The sequence below is a fragment of the Crinia signifera genome, chromosome 1, assembly GCF_055691185.1.
Source record: "Crinia signifera chromosome 1, ASM5569118v1, whole genome shotgun sequence".
Taxonomy (NCBI): Eukaryota; Metazoa; Chordata; class Amphibia; order Anura; family Myobatrachidae; genus Crinia; species Crinia signifera.
The window spans coordinates 17582099-17603883 of record NC_139217.1 but is presented as its reverse complement, the minus strand read 5'-3'; the positions used below and the strand labels follow the sequence as shown (position 1 = coordinate 17603883).

At 40.5% G+C, this 21785-nt stretch overlaps 1 long non-coding RNA gene across 1 annotated transcript; it reads right to left on the bottom strand.

The window, feature by feature from the left end:
- Window positions 1-17505: 17505 nt before the first annotated feature.
- Window positions 17506-18259, bottom strand: LOC146069850 (uncharacterized). Its single transcript, XR_014472977.1, has 3 exons — window positions 18027-18259; window positions 17770-17890; window positions 17506-17665 (listed from the first exon to the last, which is right to left on the bottom strand). It is a non-coding gene; the product is annotated as an uncharacterized LOC146069850 (long non-coding RNA).
- Window positions 18260-21785: the final 3526 nt, after the last annotated feature.

The following is a 21785-nucleotide window of genomic DNA, read 5'->3' as shown; positions in this document are numbered from 1 at the left end:
GGATCGGCTTCAACAGGTCCCAATCAGAGACCTATGCGCAGACAAGGACGTCGACAAACTCACTCTAGGGCAGATGAAACCAGCACATCGGCTAGTGAGACAGAACAAGCGACTGCCACCAGACAGAGAAAACCTAAAGTGCATGTCCCTTTATCAGTGGGCACACGGGCGAGAGATGCGAATACTATACAAAGCGCACACGCAGAGGTCGTCAAAAAGAAAGGGAGAGGAAAGCGACAGCCAGGAAGAGAACACAGGATGTAGTGTTCAATTTATCGGACACTCAATTGAGCCAAGATGAACTTACCCTATTAAATAAGGGTCTCAATTTTGTCCCTAATGTTCAATTTGATGATTTTGACTGGCTGATAGATAATTTTAAAATCAATCGCAAACTCAGATTAAGAGAATATTTTGACCAACATTCCCCTGTACAGAATGACGAAGCACTTTATGATCCTATTATACAAAAATTGAAGCCTAAAAGTACATTCGATCCGCTGAGTAACAATCCCTCCCTAAAAACCTTCAGTAGGCTATTGGAGGATTCCAGCAAATTTGTCAAAAATCCAACTAAACCCAATCTAACTAAGCGAGAGCTGCTGGCCCTAAAAAGCCTTAAAGAGAAAGATACCATCATTATCTCCAAGGCCGATAAGGGAGGAGCCATTGTGGTGATGAATAAGGATGATTACAAAACTGAATGTGAGCGACTTCTATCGGATGGATCCACATATGCTCCACTTGAAAAAAATCCCATTTTGGAACATTATAAAGAATTGGAACAATTATTGGATGAGGCCATTCTTTCTCGCATCATTTCTCCAGACACCAAATCTGCCCTGTTAAAGAAAGACACTCTCATACCATATTTTTACATATTACCTAAGCTGCATAAAAATCCGCAGAAACCGCCGGGAAGACCCATTATAGCAGCGGAAGGATCTTTATGTGAACATGTGGCTCGTTATGTGGACTTACATCTCCAGTCATGCATACAAGGGACCCCAACTTATCTTAAAGACACGACATCATTGCTAGTTAAATTGGACGCTTTGGGGGAAATTCCAAGTCACACCTTATTGGTTGGTATAGATGTCTCAAGTCTATACACGTGCATTCCGCACGAGTTGGGCTTGAAAGCAGTAACAGACATCTTGACCAATAATTCATTGTACACTGGACCTGACTCCAGCTTTTTTCTGAAACTTTTGGAGTTTGTACTTTTTCACAATATTTTCATTTTTGATAACAAGTTTTTCATTCAAACCTCGGGCTGTGCCATGGGTTCTCCAGCTGCTCCTGTATATGCTAATGCATTTATGTTTCAAGTTGAGACTGATAGCTTTTTGAATAACGAGATATTTAAAAAACATGCTTTATTTTATTATCGTTACATTGACGATCTGATCCTATTGTGGACTGGTGAAAAAGACACATTAGTCAATTTGCTTTCAGAACATAATGCATCAACTTGTCCAGCTAAATTGACATTCACCATAAGTGAGGAACAATTAGATTTTCTCGATGTTAGGATCACTAAAAGGGCTAATAAACTGAGCACTAAATTATTCTCGAAAGAAACTGACAGGAATATGCTCCTACACTTTCAAAGTTTTCATCCAAAAGCCACCATAAGGAGTTTACCCTACTCCCAATTTTTGAGAGTGTGCAGGATCAATAGTGACAACTCTACACGAGACTTGCAATTAGAGGCCATGTGTGATAGATTCCTACAACGGGGGTACCCGTATGACCTACTAATGCAGGCCATGACCAAAGCTAAGTCCACTACAAGAGAAGATTTATTAAAAACCAGTAAGAAGGGGGAGGGGCACAAGGATAAGTCATTTACTTGGGTAACTCATTTTTCCAACAAAACCCCGGGTATTGTCAAAAGAGTCAAAAAATTCTGGCCGATAGTATCCACGGACCCTGCATTACCTAGTCTTAATAATACTAGATTACAGACTGCTTACCTTCGTGGACCCACAATTGCCAATCACATTGGCTCCTCTAAAAACCTTACAACATCTAAAAAACCTGCCCATTTTTTGTCTAGACCCAATGGCTGCTACCGATGCACGGGATGCACAACATGTAGACATATGACTCCTGGTCGCACCTTTAGACATCCCCAGTCAGGTAAAAATATTTTGATCAATCATATACTCACTTGTTCGACCCGATTCGTTATATATATGGTAACTTGTCCCTGTGGATTAAGTTACATCGGGAAAACCACATGTACTATTAAAGAACGCATGGCTAATCACAGGGCAGCCATACGTAATGCATTGGAAAAGGGGCATAGTGAACAAACAGTGGCAAGACATTTTGTCACTGCCCGCCACACCATGGCCAATTTTAAATTCCAACTTATTGACCATGTCCCAGAGAGCTTAAGGGGAGGCAACAGGGGGAAACGTTTACTTCAAATTGAGAACAAATGGATCCATAGGTTGGGTACCATAGCCCCAGGAGGACTTAATGAATGTTATAGTTTAGGATGTTTCTTATAGACTCCAGATCCTTTTTAAAAAAAATTTCATAACAGATTGTTCAAAAAAATCCTTGGTACATAATATGCAGTTTATTAGTCATTGTGAATATTTCATATTTAGAATTCTAAGAAAGAAATTTTCTCATTATGTTTTTTCATTAATGATTCCTTCCACTTATTAAATAATTTCTTTTTCACATATCCATCAGTCTGGCCATACATGTATGGGAATTACGGTACCAGACGGACATCTAGTGGAGGCTTTCATTAATGCATATACTGTGCTTGAATGAAACAACCTGTAACACATGACGCTGGTTTTTAACTTTTTCATTATTCACCATTTTATTAACAATCACAACTTATACACATTGTATATTATTGTAAATGTTTATTAGTCACTATTATAATGTTTTGCTGCACTTTTGTTGTTGCAGCAGTATGGGCATCTTCCGCTGCCAGTACTTTGCGGCAGGACACCTCCTGATGACGTCAGGTAGATGTCATCGGCGGAGGCCGTTCGGAGGAGAGCTCCACGCTGCGGCATCTGATTCTGTAAGTATAAAATGCACTTTATTTGTCACTTCACATTGTATGGTCCTGATGACGGTTTATCCGAAACGGCGTTGACCGTGACACCGCTTTTTCATATAAAATTTGGTTGATACTAAGCCCCGGAGTGACGCCTATCATTTACCGACATTATATATATATATATATATATATATATATATATATATATAAGGACAGGTTACCCCAACCGCGCTTTGAAGATATGTGGCAGCAATACTGGGGGGCCCTCTGTTAGACAGGACCCGAGATAGAAATAGAAATAGGGTGGGTTTCCCAGAATGCGCCTTTCCTAAAATACAGGATAGTAATTCGGTATATCCAACACTGAGCAGATCTATATTGACAATACAGAAATAATTTTCCTTTTACAATACAAAATCTTAAAAAATCTTTTTTATTGAAAGATGTCTTCTCAGTGACGATTTGAGCCCAACGCGTTTTGTCAATGAATTGACTTCATCAGGGGCATTTTGACAGCAGACCAATACACACCAGTATATACTCCTTAAATTGGATACAAGTAGCGATCTGTTCTCATATATTGGAAGTAGTCTTGACAATAAGATCATTGGATATTACCATTAAAGAAAATCCCAAGTGGAAACTAAGTCCACTGATGAATCCCAGATATCTTCTGAGGGAAGTTATATGACCTCAGGGACAGAATTTGAGGAATTGGCACCGATATGCAATTTTTTATAGAGTGGTGGTCAAACCGGATGTGCTCTCCTGGATTCCAATCACTGAAATTCAGTGATTGGAATCCAGGAGAGCACATCCGGTTTGACCACCACTCTATAAAAAATTGCATATCGGTGCCAATTCCTCAAATTCTGTCCCTGAGGTCATATAACTTCCCTCAGAAGATATCTGGGATTCATCAGTGGACTTAGTTTCCACTTGGGATTTTCTTTAATGGTAATATCCAATGATCTTATTGTCAAGACTACTTCCAATATATGAGAACAGATCGCTACTTGTATCCAATTTAAGGAGTATATACTGGTGTGTATTGTTCTGCTGTCAAAATGCCCCTGATGAAGTCAATTCATTGACGAAACGCGTTGGGCTCAAATCGTCACTGAGAAGACATCTTTCAATAAAAAAGATTTTTTAAGATTTTGTATTGTAAAAGGAAAATTATTTCTGTATTGTCAATATAGATCTGCTCAGTGTTGGATATACCGAATTACTATCCTGTATTTTAGGAAAGGCGCATTCTGGGAAACCCACCCTATTTATATATATATATATATATATAGTAGATCAAGATGTGCAGCACTCCAGTCAGGATCATACGAAAATCAGCTTTATTGGAAACAACGTTTCAATATCGGGTCGATATTGTCATCAGGTTAACATACAGAGTAAAACAGACACATTAAATAGACAGTGAAATTAATGTCAGCTGGAGCGTGCAGGAAACTCGCGCCAAACGTGTCCAAAGACAACGTCGGCGTCTGTCTAAAACACACCCCCTCTGACATAGTACACATTACATCACCAGTGGCCATAGAAACAACAATAACAAAACAAAAAAGCCGTTCAGAATATATCACATTCTAAACCAGCCATAGAAAAATAAAAATTGAAATAAACAACAAAAGAACATAAAGGAATCATATAGGAAGAAATGACAATCAGTAACAAGTGTCTGTGGTAAACAACATACACCAATTGACAACTGTCGACATAATGTCGACATAAACATAATTGCATAGAATAAAAACATACATATATACAAAATCAAGATTAAGCATATAAATCATATTACAAAGCACCAGGAGAGATAAATACAGGAGAAGTGGTTTCAACAATAGAAAATTTAGCGAAAAAGATTCAGAATATGAAGCCATATAGCAGCATGTCCAGTAGTGATACCAAATACTGGGTCGATCACCTTGTAAAAAAATCAGTTAAACTAAATGAGTAATGAGGAAATGCCGGATTGCTCGTTGAGCCCATTCGGAGTCAGGGTCCCCAAGCGTGCAATCCAGCGTGCCTCACACTGAAGTAACATAAGTTTTCTGTTGCCACCTCTAATGGGCACAGGGATATGGTCAATCATGCGATATCTAATAGTGGTCACACCATGTCTCGCCATCGCAAAGTGCCGTGCAACCGGCTGATCGCTCACACCGGCTGCTAAGGCTCCCTTGATGGCCGATCTGTGGGCAGCCATCCTGTCTTTAAAAGGTCTTTCAGTCTTACCAATGTAAGACAACCCACACGGGCAGATAATCTGGTAGACAGTGTAACAAGAATTGCATGAAAGAGTATGTCTGATAGATAGACTTTTCCCTGTGCGAGGGTGATTAAACAAGGCACCTGGCAACATAAATTTACACGATGTACAGGTACACCTCACGCAACCCAATTTTCTACCCAATGGCTGATTGGTAAGTGGTGCAGCATTGGATTTAACCAGAAAATTGCCCAAATTTCTAGATCGTTTGAAACTGGGCAACAATCTGGTATTACCAAGTCCCAGGTCCACATCGGATTGAATGATGGGCCAATGGTTGCGGGCAATTTTCACAATCTCAGGACTAAGCTGGGTGTATGTGGTGACCCAGGGTAAAACATCGGGTTTCAACTCAGAGGAGTTAGTGGATGATAGCAAACTGATACGATCTAAACCCATAACTTTGGCTTTAATGGTCAATAATTCGGGTAATGGATATCCACGGTCAATGAACCGCTCGATCATGAGGTCCATTTGATGATCAGCCATCAAGGGATCTGAAACAATCCGTTTGATGCGCAGAAGTTGGGAATAAGGTAAACTTCTTACCATCGCTCTAGGGTGGCAGCTAGTAAACGCTAATAAATTATTGCGGTCAGTTTCCTTCTTAAAAAGGTCAGTATGGATATTGCCGTCTTTAAGAGTAATATTCACATCCAAAAAACTGATGCAAGACTGGTTATAGGTAAATGTGAACTTAATGGGATCTAAACCAGCATTGTGCTGGGTCAGAAAATTACACAACATATCGGGTGGTCCCTTCCAAAAAACCAGCAGATCGTCTATATAGCGATTATAATAAACAATATTGCTGGCAATGGCTGGATTATCAAAAAACAAAGTTTGCTCGTATTCAAACATAAAAATATTGGCGTATGAGGGAGCGACCGCCGCCCCCATCGCAACACCAATTTTTTGCAAAAAAAAATTATTATTGTAAAGAAAAAAGTTTTTTTCTAAAACCAGTTGCATCAAGGAGAAGATTGCACAATTTGAGGCTGCACACAAACCAAACTTGGCAAATGATACAACAAATGATACAACAGTTGATTGGTACGACAAACTTAACACACAGTTGCAGATTCACAAAAGAGAGTTGATTAAATTCAAAAAAGAAAAAAAGAGCAAAGTCGACCTCGACTATGAACTGAATACTGTATACCAATGGACAATACCCCAGAGAGAAGGTGATTCTAAGAAACCCTTCTTCAGACGTAACAGAGGCAGATTTCAGCGTGACTACCAATCCTCAACAGATTTTCATTCATCAAGTAGTGATACAACTGACAGACCGTCCAACTCCAAAAAAATCCCTTTAGGAGTGAGGACCAGGCGACAAATCGCCGCTCCCGTCGATTCACCAGGCGTGGTGGCCAGTGGCGGCGGCAGAGGTCGGGGCAAAAAAACACCGAAAACTCAGAGTTAGTAATAAATCTATCCTCGTATGAACTATCAGCAGCAGAAACTAAAGTGTTGTCCAAAGGCTTGTCGTTTATCCCCTCTGCAGACTTTAATAACATTGAATGGGACATTGAAAGTCACAGGCTGGCAAGACAATTGCGCCTCAAAGAACATTTTTCCAAACCATCTTCGGCTAAATCTATGTTACCTACTAAAGAGGTTCTACCTACTTCACTACAGAGGCTACAACCAAGATCCACTTATGATCCGCAATCTTTTAACGCGTCTATACGGACATTTAATCGCATGCTGAACTCTGATGTCCTAGCCGTGTCTAAATCCCCCAGGACGCAGTTTAATAATCTGAATAAAACTGAACGGGACATTGTTAAAAATCTTGCCTCCAATAACTCCCTGGTTTTCCGGGGAGCTGACAAAGGGGGCGCCCTGGTGGTCCAGGATATGGACAAATACCACCTACAAGTGATGACCCACCTGGACGATTCAGGGACTTATGTTTCGTTGTCAGGTGATCCCACTGTTATCTTTGCCAAAGAATTACGTGAGTTACTCTCTGAAGCTGTTTCTCGTGATGTCATTTCCACTGACTTAATGAATGCTTTGATTCCTAGTTTCCCGATTGTGCCTTTGTTTTACTGCCTCCCCAAGGTACATAAGCGCCTGATTGATCCCCCCGGCAGACCCATTGTGGCTGCACGAGGTTCTCTTTTGCAACATGTATCTGTGTATTTGGATTGTCTTTTTCAGCCGTGTATACGGGGGCACCCGAGGTATCTATTGGATACTAATACACTACTGAAAAAACTCATTGAACTGGGACGTATCGATGGTGAGGTCACGATGTTTGCCATCGATGTTTCTGCGCTGTATACCTCCATCCCCCATGCTTTGGGGTTGGCGGCGCTCAGACATTTCCTTACTAATAATAGTCTTTATAAAGGTCCGGACATCTCACTTACCTTAGAACTGATGCAACTGGTTTTAGAAAAAAACTTTTTTCTTTACAATAATAATTTTTTTTTGCAAAAAATTGGTGTTGCGATGGGGGCGGCGGTCGCTCCCTCATACGCCAATATTTTTATGTTTGAATACGAGCAAACTTTGTTTTTTGATAATCCAGCCATTGCCAGCAATATTGTTTATTATAATCGCTATATAGACGATCTGCTGGTTTTTTGGAAGGGACCACCCGATATGTTGTGTAATTTTCTGACCCAGCACAATGCTGGTTTAGATCCCATTAAGTTCACATTTACCTATAACCAGTCTTGCATCAGTTTTTTGGATGTGAATATTACTCTTAAAGACGGCAATATCCATACTGACCTTTTTAAGAAGGAAACTGACCGCAATAATTTATTAGCGTTTACTAGCTGCCACCCTAGAGCGATGGTAAGAAGTTTACCTTATTCCCAACTTCTGCGCATCAAACGGATTGTTTCAGATCCCTTGATGGCTGATCATCAAATGGACCTCATGATCGAGCGGTTCATTGACCGTGGATATCCATTACCCGAATTATTGACCATTAAAGCCAAAGTTATGGGTTTAGATCGTATCAGTTTGCTATCATCCACTAACTCCTCTGAGTTGAAACCCGATGTTTTACCCTGGGTCACCACATACACCCAGCTTAGTCCTGAGATTGTGAAAATTGCCCGCAACCATTGGCCCATCATTCAATCCGATGTGGACCTGGGACTTGGTAATACCAGATTGTTGCCCAGTTTCAAACGATCTAGAAATTTGGGCAATTTTCTGGTTAAATCCAATGCTGCACCACTTACCAATCAGCCATTGGGTAGAAAATTGGGTTGCGTGAGGTGTACCTGTACATCGTGTAAATTTATGTTGCCAGGTGCCTTGTTTAATCACCCTCGCACAGGGAAAAGTCTATCTATCAGACATACTCTTTCATGCAATTCTTGTTACACTGTCTACCAGATTATCTGCCCGTGTGGGTTGTCTTACATTGGTAAGACTGAAAGACCTTTTAAAGACAGGATGGCTGCCCACAGATCGGCCATCAAGGGAGCCTTAGCAGCCGGTGTGAGCGATCAGCCGGTTGCACGGCACTTTGCGATGGCGAGACATGGTGTGACCACTATTAGATATCGCATGATTGACCATATCCCTGTGCCCATTAGAGGTGGCAACAGAAAACTTATGTTACTTCAGTGTGAGGCACGCTGGATTGCACGCTTGGGGACCCTGACTCCGAATGGGCTCAACGAGCAATCCGGCATTTCCTCATTACTCATTTAGTTTAACTGATTTTTTTACAAGGTGATCGACCCAGTATTTGGTATCACTACTGGACATGCTGCTATATGGCTTCATATTCTGAATCTTTTTCGCTAAATTTTCTATTGTTGAAACCACTTCTCCTGTATTTATCTCTCCTGGTGCTTTGTAATATGATTTATATGCTTAATCTTGATTTTGTATATATGTATGTTTTTATTCTATGCAATTATGTTTATGTCGACATTATGTCGACAGTTGTCAATTGGTGTATGTTGTTTACCACAGACACTTGTTACTGATTGTCATTTCTTCCTATATGATTCCTTTATGTTCTTTTGTTGTTTATTTCAATTTTTATTTTTCTATGGCTGGTTTAGAATGTGATATATTCTGAACGGCTTTTTTGTTTTGTTATTGTTGTTTCTATGGCCACTGGTGATGTAATGTGTACTATGTCAGAGGGGGTGTGTTTTAGACAGACGCCGACGTTGTCTTTGGACACGTTTGGCGCGAGTTTCCTGCACGCTCCAGCTGACATTAATTTCACTGTCTATTTAATGTGTCTGTTTTACTCTGTATGTTAACCTGATGACAATATCGACCCGATATTGAAACGTTGTTTCCAATAAAGCTGATTTTCGTATGATCCTGACTGGAGTGCTGCACATCTTGATCTACTATCTAATACCCCCCAATGCGGGCACCCACACAGTAACGTTAACGGAGGAAGTGCTTGGCATTCTGCGCTATATATATATATATATATATATATATATATATATATACATATTGTCCAATATGTCAGCACTCTGCAATAAATGGCCAATCCCGGTGCACTCCAGAAACAACAATATTCATCCAGCAAAAGGGACACACGGACGCAAATGGGTTTTTTGTTTCTGGCTGCCATAAATGTAAATGTAAATGTTTTCAAAACTAAAATTCTAGGTTAATTTAAATATACTGAGGGTTATTCCAGACAACAGTAGCATGAGGTCATTGTTAAAGAATGTAACTAAATTATTATATTTATTTATAGTTATTAAATATAATTTATTAAGTGTGAACTGTCTTGTGTGTTATTCAGCCAGCGCTGGCACATTTCTTTCTTTATGATTTGGGATTTCACCTGTTTGGCCCGATCTGCTGGAGTCAGGTTAAATTGGGCTCAAATTGCATAGTGTATTACACCAATTACAGATACAGTGGCTTGCTCCATAAACCTAGCATCCTCATGGTTCAAGGGTGGTGGTGGTGGGGGGCTTATTGCTGGACCCAATAGTTTTAAAGATACAATATAAAGAGGTGCTAAGATACTGAAGCTTCTGAGATCTCAGATTTTAAATTATTTACTGCTGTACAATATATGACAACTATACATAACTTTAATTACTGTAGGAAAAACATAAACTTTCTGATTGTTATACAAAATGAGTAGAAAAAAGTAGAAACTGTGTCAGAGAAGCAACCTAGATATCAATCTACAACATTTTATTGTAGACAGTGTGGACTTCATTCTTAATAATAATAAGTACTTATTTTTCAACATGAGTTTCTATGTTCAAAAAATAGGAACAGCCATGGGCACCAGAGTTTCTCCAAACTACTGTATGCCAATATTTTATGGGCCTCTGGGAGGAAGAATGTGTATGAGGCGGGCATGGCTTTTGTGCAGACCTGGTGTCCTGGTCTAGGTACATTGACGACATCATGTTTGTCTGGAAATGCATCAAGGAGAATTTTGATTTTTTTTTGTGACTTGTATGCATTATCAGCCAATCCACAGTTGACTTATTAGACATTACCATATCTAATAACAACAGTATCCTGGAAACAAAAACATTTACAAAACCCACAGACTGTCTTACAGTTTACACAATGGAACAGTTGCCATCACTCCACGTGGCTTAATGCCATTCTGGGAGGCCCTTTTAAACTCCTCAAGTGAAACTGCTCAAATATACACACCTATTAAGAACAAGCCACTTAGATGGCAGACAGATTTATTGCAAGTGGCTATTCCCCCAAGCAGGTAAAACACTTCGGAAGAGATAGAAAGAGAGACACTTCAGATAACAAAACACCCTCAGAAGGCCAAAAAAAGTGATTACAACTGGGCTTTAATCATGGGGTACAAAGCCCAACATAAAATCATAGAAAACTCCATTAAAAAAACTGGCAGGTCTTATAAAGAGATCCTATTATTGGAAGCCACCTACTCAATGTCCCAAAATTAATGTATAGAATAGCTCCAACCATTCAAAATATACTTGATTATCGCTCATTTTCCATATCCAAACCATCTGGTAAAATACTAAGAAAAGGTTTTCATAGATGTGCTGCATGTAAGGGGTGTTGATCGATTAAGAGTGTGGCGGTCTTCCAAAATCACAGATCTACCAATCAATAACATCAAATGCACAATTGGTGATTGTAATACAAGTAATAAATCAAATGTAGTATATGCCATAGAATGCACTTGTCACTTATTCTACATCGGCCGGACATCAAGGCCTCCAAAAACTAGAATAAGTGAACATTTGAATAATGTCTTGAAAGGTCTTGAGTCCCATAACCTATTCCTCCATTTTAAACAAAAACATGGTTCCAACACAGGAGACATTGTTAGATTTATGGGTCTAAAAGCTATTATCTATATAATAAGTTGAAGAGTGTGTGTGTGTGCGTGTGTATGCGTGCGTGCATGCGTGTCTGTTGCATTGCGGGCACACCATGGCACTCAGAGATGCAAAATTCGGCAACAAGGTACCCCTGGACCTGTTGGTGTGCACCTCGAAGCTGTTTTTGGGAAATTTCACTTAGAAATGGAAAAAAATACCAAGGTTCAATTTGCCTTAATTGATGATCTGGAGAAAAGATTGATTATCTGGGAAACCGAAGACAAAGGAACAACACCACGCCCGATTTTATTGCTGTCATTGAGTATAAATGCAAACACATTCTAACATTATGGTGAAGGCTTTAAGCAATTGGGAATTATTGTGGAAATACATAGACCACACATCACACACACACACATACACAATTTATACACACACACAGTACACCATATACGCACACACAGCACACTACACACACATATATACATAGCACACCTCACACACTTACACATTGGACAGATACACACAACACACACTCATACACAACACACCAAAAGCAATTCAACACACTCATATACACTACAACACACCCAAACACAGTACAACACAACACACAGAACACACACACACCTCTTTTACACCAAAAATCCTGGAGCCGACATGGCTTTTGGAACATTGATCCAAGCCAGGTCGGATCCGGGATGTGCACCTTTTACACTGTGGTGCCTACCTGCAGTGTAGACGGAGGTGGCGCTTAAAGATGACATCATCTCCAAGCTCTGGGACCACGTTCACCCCCACCAGGACCGCCGATCATTGTGCTGGGGGCAAGCCCAGCACCAAAAAAAGATGCTGGGCTGCCCCTGTGCTTCCCTCCAGCCCCTGTCTGTGAGGTGAATGGATGCCGCACACAGACATCCATTCACCTCCTCCCTGACTCTGCTGCTGTCTGCAGAGTACAGCAGACAGCAGCGGAGGCTGTGTGTGACCCCCGTCCAACCTCCATACTGATGCTGCAGTCCGGAGGTTGGGCTTCCCCCATTGATGTAAACAGGAGCCGGGTTAGATGAGCGAGACAGGTATCAGGTGGGATGAATGTGACATGTAGTGTGACATAGAGGTGCATGTCCCTGCATCACCCCACCATCTCTGTCCCTGCAATCTCTGTCCCTGCATAACCTCGCCATCTCTGTCCCTGTGTCACCCCACCATCTCTGTCCCTGCGTCACCCCACCATCTCTGTCCCTGTATCACCCACCATCTCTGTCCCTGCATCACCTTGCCATCTCTGTCCCTGTATCACCCCACCATCTCAGTCTCTGCATCACCCCGCCATCTCTGTCCCAGTATCACCACACCTTCTCTGTCCGTGCATCACCCCGCCATCTCTGTCCCTGCATCACCCCACCATCTCTGCCCCTGTATCACCCCACCATCTCTGTCCCTGTATCGCCCCACCATCTCTGTCCCTGTATCACCCCAATGTACATGCGTCACCCTGCCATGTGGCATAATGTGAATTTTGGCTCAATCCAGGTGGTATAATGTGAATTTTGGCTCAATCCGGGAGGCATGATGTGAATTTTGCCTCATTCCATGTTGCATAACGTGATTTTTTTGCTCAATTTATGTAGCATAACAGGAATTTTGGCTCTTCCAGTTTGGCATAACATGAATTTTGGCTCAATCCGGGTGGTATAACGTGAATTGTTTTGCTCATTTTGTGTCGCATAAGAGGAATTTTGGCTCTTTCCGCGTCACATAATATTTAAGGGACAAGTGTAAGGGGGTTTACTACTGTTTTGCATAATGTGTATAAGAGGCATACAGCATAGTACACTACACTCAAGGACATGCCCCCTTTTCAGTGGTGGCACCCTCTTTTTCTGGAGTGTGCACATAACTTCAGCCTTCAATTTCCCATACCCCCACTTAAAAAATCCCACTTCGACCATTGCACACACATATTTATACGTAACGCACCTCACACACTTACACATTGGACAGACACAATACAACACAACACAAAACACCACACCACACACCCACATGCACTACAACAAGCACACAAACACACAAAAATAAATGCATCATAGGTGTTAAATCTCAGGAGTGGATGTGAAATTCATCAACACACACAAGCTATGAAGTCAGGAGTGGTGCTTTTCAAATAACAACAACACCACTGATTTCATTGCTGGCATTCAATCCAAACATATTCTAACATGGTGGAGGTTTTAATAAATTACAATCTTGAGCCTTTAACGCAGCACAAGACAACATTTTACAGCAATTTCGGAAATAAAAAAAAAAAAAAATTTCCGGGCAACGCCAGGCGGATCAGCTAGTATATAATAAGTTGAAGAGTGTCTTTGTGTGCGTGTGTGCGTGTCAGTCGCATTGCGGACACACCGTGGCCCTCAGAGCCACTAAATTCAGTAGCAAGATACTCGGTGGTGTGCACCTCAAAGCCGTTTTTGGGAAATTTCACTTAAAAAACACCAAGTTTTAATTTGCCTTCATTGATGATCTGGGAAAAAGATCGACGATCTGGAAAACCTTTAAGGAAGGAACAACTCCACACCTGGGGCGAAATGTAATAGGGTGCGATTTTTTTCTTACGAAATCGCACCTTTAAAAATCAAGTTTTTTGCCGCGAATTCGCATATGTAATGAGATGCGAATTTGCGGCAAAAAAAGTGCGATATGGAGCGATTTCGGGCGATTTTTAAGTCCTGAAAATGTGCGATTTTCAGTCATGAAAATCGGCACATTTTCAGTACTGTGCGTTGTGTTGGAAAAAAAAACAAAAAACGGCGTGCAGTCCCCCTCCTAAGCATAACCAGCCCCAGGCTCAAAAAGCCGGTGCTGGTATCATAAAATCAGAGGGACAAACAAATAGGGGTTCCCTTGATTTAATGAAACCAGCACCAGGCTCAAGGTCCAGCGCTGGTTCCCAAAATACGGGGGACAAAATGACTAGGGGTCCCCTGTATTTTAAGAACCAGCACCAGACCCAACCAGCCAGCAGGGTAATTCCACAGCCGGGGGACACTTATTATATAAGGTCCCGTGGCCAAAGCATTATCCCCGTGGCTGGTTAGCATGGGCAGGGGTCCTGGGGAAGTGGGGACCCCCCCCAATGAAGGGGTCCCACCCCTCCAGGACTTACCAGCCCATGCTGAAAGTCTGGGGTTGTCCCTGATGCCCCTGGGCGGTGGGCATCTGGCTAATGAAAAGTGTAAAAAAAATAATAAAAACTATTGTCTTATACTGTAGAACTATGAGTCCCAGCAAGCCTACCCCGCATGCTGAGACTTGGAGAACCACAAGTCCCAGCATGCAGGGCATTAAAGGGCCCACTGGCACTTGTATTTCTACAGTACAAAAAATAGTTAAATAAAACACACTGACACCCTGAAAAATAAAAGTTTAATACATACATAACACACACATACTGATACTTACCTACCTTGAGCCCGTAGGTCGGTCCCTGGATCCTGGGTCCGGGGCTCCAGGGCTGAAGAGTCCGGTTCCGGGGCCTTGGTCCTGGTTCCGGGGCTGGTCCGGGGTCCGGGGCTCCAGGGCTGAAGAGTCCGGTTCCAGGGCCTTGGTCCTGGTTCCCGGGGCTGGTCCGGGGTCCTGGGCTCTACTGGAATTCTTATTTCAAGAAGATATTGTAGGGAACCCAAATAGACGCACGTTTGTACAGCAACCTGTACGCTTACTTGAACTTCTCTTGATCAGTCTGCTTCCCGGAATTGATCGTTACACTACCTTGTATTGTATTACACTGTATAACATCAGGTCTCAGATACCTGGGATACTAGGCGATAACCATATCATAATAACCATCTATCAGAACATATGATAATACTCTGGGTAGATTACCCTCACTGGAGCTAGGTGTAAGAACTAGGAGACCCCACTAAACCAGTAAGTTTTGAATGCTCTTTAATAAGAGATAATGAGGTTATGAAAACCCCTAAAAATTAAAACTCTTTATAAAATAAAAACTCCTTATAAAATAAATACAATTTAAAAAAAAAAAAAATATATAGAAAAAAGTCACCCCCCAAAAAAATACTTTAATAAACCAAAAAAACGAAAAACCTCTGTATATATTATGTTCTTTATGTTTACCACTATTATTTAATTTTTTTCTCATCTTTATCAAAGAGAGGAATGTGCACCGTATGCACTCCGCCTATCTCTCCAATAAAAAAGTATTTTTTTCACAAAAAAATATTTTTTTTTGAAAAATGTCGACACATATGTCAACACCCAAATATTTTTTTTCCCATGTCCAATTAGAGATCCGTTCAAATATAGCCAGTTACCAGCATCTTAGTGATCTAATACTAAAAATTAATATAGTGCCATCAATAAATAAAAGTTATTATGTGAACATAACGATAAGTAACATGTTCACTTCAGTACTGGCTATTGAAAGTGGCCCCGGGTTTCCCCTATTATATAATCTCCCTTTTCCTTCATTAAGCTAACGATCACCAGTACACTTGCACTTAAAACTTAAAACCACCCAGAACTATTTCAACGGGGGCTTTGTTTCAGAAGTAGAACACACGCATCGCTTTAGTAAATCACTAGTAAGCCGTGCGTTCCACTGGTGCGGGTCATTAGCCGCTACTTCCGGTCCCGAACTTCCGGTGACGCCGGAAGTAGCGCTGTCAGAGTGTGGACTCGGCATCCACGAGCTAGCAATTAGCTGATAGAGGGGATGTATAGCCGGGCCCGGGCAGTGCAATTTAGCAGCAGCTCCAGGCACTACAGGGTTTTCCATCCCCATCTCCGATGATTGACAGTCTCTTTTGCTAAAAAAGTAAGACCCCATTTTTGACTTTTTGTATTTCTGTTTATTTGTGTTGTTTTAATTATTCACTAAAAGGCAATGTTATAATGTATGTTATAGGCTCCTTGAAAAAGGTCCGTCTACTTAGGGCCGAAACGTCGGGGCATATTCTATGACTACCTGTGACAAGATTTATTGCTCATATGACTAACTGGATAGTTGAATAAAACTTCACAAACCTTGGATTTTATTAAACCATCTGGACTTACTATTATTAGGCGAGTGCCTGACATTCCACACCAGAACAGGTGTGGATACACCCCGGACTATTATCTGGACACACGCACACCACGTGTATCCTTTGTCTGGCACCCCGCAGTATATATACAAAAATTGAGTGTGAGTGCGGTCCACACACGGATCTATATATATATATATATATATATACAAAGAAGATCAGGGTGCGCTAAGGTAAATTACACAACTTTCTCATTAAAACATAAATATTTAATAAAAAGCCTCTGATAAGGCTTAGAATAAATCAAATCAAAAAGAGTTACACAGCCATTTCATAGAATAATTTAACAATCCACAGTATGGAACAGGCCCAACGCGTTTCGTCACCCACGTGACTTCATCAGGGGCGCTTTGGATGTTGATTGAAATAAGGTGCGATAGCACTGCAAATGATAAACATAAATTCAACATAATGCATAAAACAGCAGAATGCATATAAAAAATACGTATTTCTACACAAAGATGAGGTAATCGAAAAAAGATGAAGAGGACAAAGGAGAGGCAGAACAATTGATAGTTCAAAATTATCTTGATACAAATATATATATATATATATATATATATATTTTTTTTTAAACAGTATACAGATATTTTCCACCGTGTCTAAAAAAACACATTTTTAACAAATATAAGGATTCCATGTGTGCATTTAACATCCACCGAAAAGATCCTTATATAGACATTGAAGAAAAAGAGTACCTTCTAGGGGTGTATCCAATTGGTCAAACCATAGATATTGTATTCAAGCAAGACCCATACAGATATTTATCTGAATAAAGGGACATACATGATAGTAAGGTACTTATTCATCATCTGTTACTGCATCAGAAAAATGCACATCACATATAATAAAATTGGGGTATAAAAATTGTACCTTCTTGGAGCGTCTCTAAATGACCAAATAAATAGCTGTGTACTTCAGCTAAAGTTGCACAGATGTAAATCTAAATGGAGAGACATATATGGTGGCCGAGTCAGACAATATCAACTTATATTTAACCACCACCAACACCTAATGATAGTTAGGGGTATTTTTCATAGGACTTACATATCGCCAAATATCGGAACAAAAAATGCAATAGTCCAGGCGTATGTCACCAAGTATCACGTTTCTCACACCTTTTATATCGGTGTTAACATCAAGGACCAATGAGCAGCTTCAAAAAAATCTAGTAATATAAAAAGTTTTTTTTTTCCCCCATTAGGAATACATACAATGAGGCATAAATGCCCAATATGAGATCATAATAAAAAACAGGAGTTCAAACTTCCCAAAAAAGGGAGGGCATAAGGTTAAGTACTTACATAAGGCTGGGAGGCCAGAAGTTCACTCTAGTGGATCCAAATGCAGAATGACTGCTGGTGTGGAAAAAGGGCTATATAAGGACCCAGGGAGAAAACATCACTTCCTGTATAAATTAATCCCAGGTGTCCCCAATGAAAGTAAGCCTGTGTGTTAAAACACAATTGCCAAGACCTTTAATGAGACCCTAAGGCTCAGATAACAGGACAAGAGAATCCAATATTAGAATAGCATTGTGTGCTGATAAAAAAAATAAAATAAAAAAATAAAAAAAATAAATAATAAAAAAAAAACGAAACGTCAGGCAGCTCCGCTATGCGTTCCAAATCGGCGCCATTTTGCCTGACATGGAACGCACACGCTGCGCCGGATATGACTGGCCGCTAAGCTTCTGTATTGAATATAAACTGGTGAGCGTGAATGTGCTGTGATAGGTCGCTGGTCCGCCAATGACTTAGTAATGAAAACTGTGATCTAATAAATCCGGAAGTAGCATGCGTTTCAAAGCAGCGCCATTTTCCTAAGTTGACACGCAATAGCGCTGTGTTTAAGAAGCTCCGCTTCTCATACCTGAAAAACTAGAAATGTATATGGTGGTCCTTATATACGCTAATGCTAAGACCCTCATAGCTAGTGAAACCCTATTAAGGGAAAAATATATCTATAAACTAATATATCTAAATGCGTTCCAAATGGCTGCCATTTTTAATGTCATTGGAACGCAAAACACCCTAAGATTGCCAATGTGCTGAATCACCAATAAAACGGACTGGATCCATAATACCAATAAAGTTGTTTCATATTACTTTAATTAAACTAACCTTACGTTTAGTGCTTTTATGTGATAAATATAGTGTACTGATAGGGGTTTCAGTTATACTTAATATGGTGTCTCTATGTGCTCCGAAAGTGCACAGTAGGAATGTAACTGCAATGCTTAGTTATAAAGCGTGATGTACATTCAGTCATAGTGAATCTATATTATAGAGATTATATTTAATTTAGTGTATCTAGTTTATTTATAAATGTACCTAGTGATACAGTGAAGGACTATTAGACTATTCTTTATAGGGATCCAGTCCCTAGAGTCTCAAAAAAAAAAAACCACACCTTGGGGGGGGGGGGAAGGGATCGAAAAAATACTATTATTACAACTCCCGTTAGTTCATTACCGTCTCATTTACATCTAGATGATTTTACCATAGATAGCGATTATAATACAACATTAATATGTACACTTGGTGTGAATTATATGAAACAAGAAAAGAAAAAGAGGAAAAAAACATTGAAGGTGGGATCAGAGGAAAGCCACTATATCAACGCCTTCATTGAGACCCTTTGGCGTAAGAGAATTAAGGGAATAAATCCAAAAGCTTTCCTTTTTAATCAGCTCTTGGCCCCTATTTCCTCCTCTAGGATTGATCGGGACACGTTCCAAAATGGTGAATTTGAAATTGTCCTTGGTTACCAAAGAGTTATGTTTCTCGAGGAAGTGTCTGGGCAGGCTGTGCACTTTCAATTTATTTTTAATATTGCGCATATGCTCCTGTATCCTCAACTTCGTCTGTCTGATGGTTTTCCCAACGTAGACTAGGTTGCAGCTGCAGGTGATTTTATAAACCACGTGATCCGAATTGCAAGTCACTGCTTCCCTAATTCTATACTCTTTGCCATTATCCAAAGTGTGATGGAAGAAACGGGCAGAAAATGCACTTGTTACAGGGCAGGACCCCCCGGTTTTTTGTTTAGGAAATGTGGTGTTTTGGAAGTGGAAGGAATGGTTGGTTTCATTCTGCTAGGTGCTAGCATGGATTTTAAATTTTTTGCTCGGCGGTATACTAAGTTCGGCCTCGGAGGTAGATGTTGACCTAGGACCGGATCTCTTAAGAGGATGGACCAATGCTTTTCAAGCACTTTTTTAATTTGATGATTCTCACAGTTGTACTGTGTTACAAAAGGCCTGCTCTTAAATTCTTTCTGCGGTCTGATTGTTTTCACTAGTAGCTCCTCTCTTCCACGTGAGAATGCTTTAGATCTAGCTTCTTCTACCAAATCGACTTTGTAGCCCCTTTCGATGAACCGGTCGAATAACAGCTGTGACTGAGACATAAATTCACTCCCGTCGCTACAATTACGTCTTATTCTTAAGAACTGCGCATATGGAACGTTGTTCTTCCATGCTGGGAAGTGGCAACTCGTTGCCGGAATGAAACTATTAGCATCTACTGATTTAAAGTGTGTACGGGTGATGACTTCCTCATCAGGTCTTCCTTCGAGTTCTAGATCCAAGTAATCAATCTTTGTAGGGTTGGATTTAAACGTAAACTTCAAATTGAAGTCGTTACAATGGATATAAGTCATGAAGTCAGAAATACTTGTCTCATCTCCGCGCCAGATGAGCAAAAGATCATCTATGTATCTCTTATACACTATTATATTATCTTTAAACCGAGAATCATAGACAAATTGATCTTCCCAGGCTCGCATATGGAGGTTCGCATATGCTGGGGCAAACTTTGTCCCCATAGCAGTGCCCTGCTGTTGGATGTAAAATTCTCCATTAAATTCAAAGAAATTATGGTTTAAGATGAAGTTAATGCCATTAATGAGGAAGGTCACTTCTGCATCAGATTTCTCTGGATCACTCCGTAGGATTTTTTCTACCGACTGAAGACCCTTGATGTGAGGAATTGAAGAATATAACCCCTGCACATCAATTGTCAGCCAGCAGAAGTCGGCAGACCAAATTTTTCCTTTAAGTAATTGCAAAACTGAGGCACTGTCCCTTAAATGAGAGGTGTTCTGTAAGACGTAAGGTTGCAATTTTAAGTCTAGATAATGAGAAAGATTGGACGTAAGAGAATTCACCCCTGCTATTATGGGGCGTCCCGGTGGCTGGTTTTTGTCCTTGTGAACCTTCGGGATATGGTAGAATATAGGAAGGACAGGGTGTTTTACATTAATATAATCAAATTCTTCCTTGCACAGGACACCTTTCTGTAGAACCGAGGTTAGGAGGATTTCCAGTTCGTCCTGGAAAGCTTTAGTGGGGTTATCCGGTATTTTCTTATAGGTGGATTCATCCTCTAAAATTCTATTCGCTTCAATTAGATAGTTGGATTTGTCTTGAAGAACGACGGCTCCACCTTTGTCCGCGCATTTTATGATGGTGTTGTCATCTTTTATTAGACTTTTTAGGGCCTTGTTCTCTAGATGATTCAAATTTTTGACCTGATGTTTTTTAGGTTTGATGTCCCTGAAATCCTCACGGACTGCTTCATAAAAAATGTTCAGATGGCTACCCCTTGATTCCACAGGGTAAAAGTGGGAAACTGGGGCTACCAAGGGTTTAACCTCTGTGTTTTTAATTTCATTTGATTGATTCTTTAAGAAGTGCCGTTGAACCGTGAGATTTCTAATGTATCTGTTGAGATCAATAAACAAGTTAAAATGATTAATATGGCCATCTGGCGCGAACTTGAGGCCTCTATCTAATAGCGTGCTCTCTTCTGTAGATAGCTCTTTCGCTGAGTTATTGATGATTCCTGTCCTAGAGATGGTGGTATCGGTGGTCCTTTTTTCTTCTTTGGAGAGCCGTTTGCCCCCTCTGCATCCTCTATGTCCCCGTTTAGTCTGCGTTTTAACCCGTGTGGTGAATCTAGGCGTGGGTACAGTTCTTCTCTTACGGTACGATGGGGGGGACCGGAGTCTCGTTCCACCTCTAAAAAATGATGTTGATTCCTATATGGAGAAGGGGATTT